This window comes from Pteropus alecto, unplaced genomic scaffold (genome assembly GCF_000325575.1).
Source record: "Pteropus alecto unplaced genomic scaffold, ASM32557v1 scaffold146, whole genome shotgun sequence".
In the NCBI taxonomy this organism is placed as follows: domain Eukaryota; kingdom Metazoa; phylum Chordata; class Mammalia; order Chiroptera; family Pteropodidae; genus Pteropus; species Pteropus alecto.
Window position 1 is genome coordinate 25256806 of NW_006442107.1, and position 6689 is coordinate 25263494.

Consider the following 6689-nt stretch of genomic DNA (forward strand, 5'->3'; position numbering starts at 1 on the left):
CATTACTTTGAACGTTTTATCAGGTAAATTACTGCTCTTTGTTTCATTAAGGTTTTTATGGGGTTTTATCTTGTTCTTTCATTTGGATTATATTCTTTTGTCTTCTCGTTTTGTTTAATGTTTTGTGTTTGTATCTATGAATGATGCAAAACAGCTACCTCTCCCAGTCTTTAAGGAGTGACCTGTGTAAGAGTGACCCCTATGTAAAATGTGTGTGCCAGGCAGCTTTGACAAGCCAGCTGGAGCTGGAGCAGGCATAATCAAGAGGTTTCAGGGCACTTCACACTAAGGCCACCATGCTGGGATGGCTGGAGCTGGGATGGACACAGGCCGAGGGGTTCCAGGATGTGCCATACTGGGGCCACCTTTGTAAAAACTATTGAAACTGGTTTAGGCCAGGGCCCAAGGTGCATTAGGGCAATCTCGGCAAGCCAGTTTAAGCACCTGAATAGTGCTCCTACCCAGGGCTATAAAGGTAGTAGGAGAACATAAAACATAGTGTTTGCCAGCACCACTGATCCTGGAGAGAACTTCAGCAGTTGCCCACCCATTTGGCAGACATAGTAAGAAAATTGATTTCCTTCACCTATAATCTAGGTGCCCTTTAAACTGCTAGGGTTTTTGTTTTTTTTTTTTCATGGACAGATACATGCAAAAAAATTAAACCAGACCACCTTCTTATACCATGTACAAGAATAATGTCGAAACGGATTAAAGATTTCAATATAAAACCCAAAGCCATAAAATTCCTGGAAGAAAACATAAGCAGTAAATTCTCTGACATTGCTCTTGGTATTCTTATTTTATTTTTTAATTTAATTTTTTTATGTTTAAATGATTTTTGTTTTTAAAATTAATTAATTAACTAATTAATTAATTAACTAACTAAAAGCTTTCAGGGTCTTTTCTCCCTCTCAAGCTAAAAGTTCCCTATAGCATCTGGTCTTCCTAGGTGGTCTCCCATCCAAACCTGCTTAGCTTCCAAGATCAGATGGGATCGGGCTTATTCAGGGTGGCATGGCCGTAGACCACGGAACGTAGCTCCACTGGGGCGCAAACCCAGGATCTTCTATGTGTAAAGCAGATGTGCTAACCGCTACACTATGGAATCACGTCCAAACTTTTTTAGATATATCTCCTCATGCAAGGGAAATGACAACAACAAATAAACAAATGGAACTACATCAAACTAAAATTTTTTGCACAGTGAAGGAAACCATCAACAAAACGTAAAAGACAACCTACAGAATGGGAGAAGATATTCATCAATGATATATCCAATAAGGGGTTAATATGTAAAATTTATAAAGAATTCATACAACTCAACATCAAAAAAAAAACCAAAAAACAATCTAATTAAAAAATGGTCAGAGACCCTGAATAGACGTTTCTCCAAAGAGGACTAACAGAGGGCTAATAGACATATGAAAAAATGCTCAACATCTCTAATCATCAGAGAAATGCAAATTAAAACCACCATGAGATATTACTTCACACTTTTCAGAATGGCTATCATCAATAAACCTAACAAGTATGGTGTGGATGTGGAGAAAAGGAAACCCTCATTCACTGTTGGTGGGATTGCAAATTGGTACAGCCACTATGGAAAACAGCATAAAGGTCCCTCAAAAAATTAAAAATAGAATTACTTATGACCCAGCAATTTCGTCTCTGGGTATTTATCTGAAAAAATCCAAAACATTAATTCGAAAAGATGTATGCATCCCTATGTTCATTACAGCATTATTTACAATAGTCAGGATATGAAAGCAATCTAAGCATCCATAAAGAAGAAATGGTACATATGTACAATGGAATATTAGTCATAAAAAATAATGAAGTCTTACCATTTGAGATGACATGGTTGGACTTGGTAGGTATTATGCCAAGTGAAAGAGAAACGCTACATGATTTCACTTATATGTGGAATCTAAAGAACAAAACAAACAAAACAGAAAGAGACTCATAGATACAGAGAACGAACTGACGTTTGTCAGACGGGAGAGGAGGTTGGCAGGCTGAGTTAAAAAGGGGAATGGATTAAGAATTACCAATTGGAGGTTACAAAACAGTCATGGGAATGTAAAATACAGCATGGAGAATATAGGCAATAATATTTTAACAACTATATATAGTGCCAGGTAGGTACTAGAATTATGAGGGTGGGGTGGGAAAAGGAGGGCAAGGGGAGGTGGGGGTATCACTCTGTAAGTTATAGGAATGTGTAATCACTATGCTGCATACCTAAAACCAATATAATATTTCATCTCAACTGTAATTTTAAAAATTAGAAATAATAAAAATAATAAAGTCTGTCTTGTAATTTCAACATATGTGACATCTTGGGGTTGGCATCTGTTAATTGTCTGTTCCCTTGATAATTGATCACATTTATCTGGTCCTTTGTTTATCAAGAATTTTGAATTGTATTCTGGACTTTTTGAATATTAAATTATGCAGATATGAATCATGTTAAAATTTTCTAAGGGATGTTATTATTGTTATCATTATTACTCTTTTAGCAGGTAATCAACCCAGTTAGCTTCATAGCACAAATTTTTAAAATCACTTTCTAGACAGTGAGCAGGATGTCTGGGTGTGCAGCGTCCTCGAACCTGCCAGGAAGCTAGCAGATTCTCTGTGCCCACAGGGACTCTCACATCACCATGGAGGATTCCCAGCGTGACTCGGCCCCCAGCTACTGGGCCACCTGCACCAACTTCGCACGCAGCCAAAAGGGATTTCTCCTGTTTGCTGAGATTATATTCTGCTTGGCAATTCTGTTGTGCTTCAGTGCCTCTGCACCAGTATATTCCTCCCTGTCTGCGGGTCATATGACCGTTGCTGTTTTCTTCTTTGCCATCTACTCACTTAATCTGCACACCAAGATACACTGCATCAGCTGGCCCTGGTGTGATTTCTTCCGAAGCTTGGTGACGGGGATCCTCTACTTGATTATTTCCATTATTGTCCTTGATAAGAAAGGAAATTGCTTCACTGTCGCTGCAGGGGTACTTGGCCTAATCGTTACATGCCTCCTTTTCTATGATGCCTCTATCACCTTCCCCTTGTGGTAGTAAAGACACAGCAGCCTATACTGATCTTGGAGATGGCCCGGTATAGTGAGGTATAGTGAATTCTCTTTGTTCCTCTCTGCAAGCTGCAAATAACGACTCCATTGAATTAAGTCCTCCCCACCTCTATAGCACTCCCAGACAGCTCCCAGCCCTTTATTGAAGTAAAAATGCCTTTATCAAAGAATCTGTCTTCCAGCCTGCCAGTCAACCCTCCAGGGTATGGCCACCTTTATGGGTATGCCTAGGTTCTTCTTATGAAGTGTTCAAAAGGAGACACCAGTTCTACATAGACTATGCCCCCACCTAAGCCACAAAGTTATTGAGGTAGGCTTTTCAAATTTCAGACTCCAGACTGACCAACCTCAAGTAACCTCAAGTAACCTCCCTAGTCTGTGTGTGTGTGCAGGGGGTGCTTCAGTGGAGGGAAAAATAAATAATGAACAGATTGTTAGAACAGCAAAAAATAAATAAATAAATAACTTTCTGTGGGCAGTGATTCAAATCTCAATTCAGTTTTTAAATTTCGTCGATGCTGCTTTAGATCTTTTCAACACATACACCTCTAAAAGGTTAGTCTGAGACCTGGTTAGTGGTTTAAATCTTAGTTCCATTCTCAAAACTTTGCTATGCTGCTTTGGGTCTGTCCCATGCATATGCAGCTCAAGGGTAAACTGGGGACTTGTATAGTTTCCTACACACACAATGTTGAGACTTATCTTTGTCTCTAGCTTATTTCTCTCCAGGATTCCTCTCATACTCTTGGCCCCAGAGTACCCATTTCTCAGTTCTTCTGTGCAAAAAGATGAGGTTTCTTTTAGAATTTTAACTGCCTATATAACTGCTGCTGAGCAGTTCTGTACTTGGGGCCTGTCCCTGGGGCAAAGCCATAGGAGAAAAGGTGGGGGGAATGGAAAGCTCATTCTCAAATTGTGTTACTGCTTCAAGTTTTGACTCCATACCACAATAGGCCTGATTTTATTTACTTTTAACTTTTAACAATCTTTAAGTAACTGTTTTTGTGTATTTTGCCCAGAGTTTTTAGCTGTAATCAGGAGGGTTGATAGGCCATCGTGTATATACTCTCTTAGAATTGGAAGCCTTGTCCTGATATTTGGTGTAAGAAAAAAATTTTCTAAGGATATTTCTAAAGATATGAGAAATTAAGATAATGGATGACTGAGGTCTTAGAGATCACACAGTCTAATGGAACTCCCTCAGTAGTTGCCTGGGGTAGGAAATGGGTAAGAGTGCTAAGTATGGACAACAATCAAGTGTTTCCTTAAAATAACTTGACCAGTCAGAACTCAAGCATTCTAGTTATGCTGAGATGTCTTGATGCCCTTTCTCATACTCTTCTTCAGCCTTACACAAACATCTTTTATTGATGTCTAGGATAGTGAATTAAAAATTATGCTACTCTGAGCTCTAGGAATTCCATGAAGCCCTCTCAGGGCCAAAAGTAGTAGGGAGTGCCTGGACTCTCTGGTGCTGCTCCCTCCTTCAGTTAGAGCAGCCCATTTCTATTCAGTTTTCATATTGGATTGTCATAAGATCTCAGAATAATTAAGATTTACAATGATAAAAAAATCACGTTAGCCACCAATTTATAGTAAAGAGCCTGGGACTGATCAGCAGTAGTCATATATTATGGTACTTTCCAACTCTTCTCCACCGATGCTTATAAAATAGCTAAGATACTCTAGATAGGGAATACTGAGGACTTTTCAGGGATTGTCTGAGGCCCTAGGGAAATTTCAGAGCAGAAAAACTGTTTCTGCTCCCCTGATTTAAAGTGCTGGTCAGAATACTGGAAAATAGCTGTCATCAACTTTAGTGCTTAATTTTCTTACTGCCAAAGCAAACCAGCTTTGCTAGATAACATAAAGTTTTCAAACCAAGATGATAGTGACTTGTTTTATCACTTTGGAGAATATTTGTTTTTTATGAGGCTCCTGAAAATGTCAAGTACTTAACACAAAGAAACTGTCATGATATTTGCATTTAAGGTATTAGGCTAGTGGGGGAAGAGATTCTTCCTTGGGTGTCTTACAACTCACAGGTTATATAAGTAAGTAAAACAATCTTGGGCCCACAGTTTAGGGTTAGGATGATGGCTGAATAATAATAGCACTTAATAGTTCTTCTCCCAACCTTTCATTACGTATTCATGAAGAGGTACAAAGAGATGAAATGCACAACCCCTGAAATAAAGGATAAAAGTCAATCATAGAGTAGCTTTCTGGAAGTATTTCTATTGTTAAATTTTTAATAGTGCCAAATTAAGAAACAGAATTGATATCTGAGGCATATGGCATCTTTTGAATCAGAAACTCACAGCTGGAAAATAGATAGGTAGAACTCTGTATCATACCTCCCTTCAAATCCCCTCACTGACCTCCTATAGTTTGGGGATACAGGGCTTCACTAATGAGAAAGCTAGGCAGTTGTAGCTTTTACTGTGTGGAAGCAGATTTCTGAATGGTAAGAGTTCACCTTTCTGTTATTAATAGCTCCTCTTAATCAATTCAGTTTCTACAATCCCCAGTATACAATAAGGCCAGGATAAAGAGAATGGAGACATTATATGATTTCACTTACATGTGGAATCTAAGGAACAAAAAGAACAAACTAATCAAAAATTGACTTACAAATATAGAAGACAATTTGGTGATGGACAGAAGGGAGGGGTTTTGAGAGGATGGGAGAATGGGGTGAAGGATTAATGAAGTACAAATTAGTAGTTGATAGACAGTCACGGGGATGGGGAGCATGGCATAGGAAATGCAGTTAGCATTAATATATTGGCTAGGTGGAAAACCAGAGGAGAGAAGGAGCAATTAGGGGAATCATTTTATAAACTATATAAATATCTAACCAATGTACTGTATACTTGAAACTAGTAAAATTAAAAAAAAAAACAAAAACAAAAAAAAAGAGAGAGAATGGAGACCTTGAGATATGTACTCCTCTCAAAGGCAAAACATTTCAGGTGAGGTAGAAATAGAGAAACCTTAAAAGTAGTGAAAGCCGGGAAAGGGGTTGTCATACACCACTCAATGTCAATAAAGAAGAGTATAGAGTTAAATTCTCTAGGTTAAACGTCCTCTTTCTGATAGAGAATCATGAAGTGATTCTATTTCATTTCAAAAGAACTACACAAGATAAATGGCTGTTAAGCAATAAAAACTGGAATAAGGCCAGTGCATAGCAAATCAGTGTCAGAGGAGAGTCCGTCAGTACCTAATCTAATAGCAAAACTCCCCACCTTATGTATTTTAAAATGCCAGGCCTAGATATTTTTCTCCCAATCCAAAGTTGAGAAAATGATGGTGGGGAGAGAGCAGGGGGATGGGGGAGGAGGGTGACCCATGGAATAAATTTCTGCAGTATAAGACCAGGAAAATAATCTCCTAAGAAGCTCCAAAAATGTTTTCATCTGATTTACTACAGGAACGGGAAGAAATTTTTAAAAGATCGTTTTTTTAAAAAAAATCTACATTTCCATTGACAAATAAATAAACAAAATGTGGTATATATGTCCAAAGAAATTTTATTTAGCTTTAAAAAGGAATGCAATTCTTATATATACTACAACATGGATGATTTGAAGAC

General features: G+C 38.1%; 1 pseudogene; it reads left to right on the plus strand.

Moving 5' to 3' along the window:
- Positions 1-2666: 2666 nt before the first annotated feature.
- Positions 2667-3077, plus strand: LOC102879603 (annotated as a pseudogene).
- The last annotated feature ends 3612 nt before the right edge of the window (positions 3078-6689 follow it).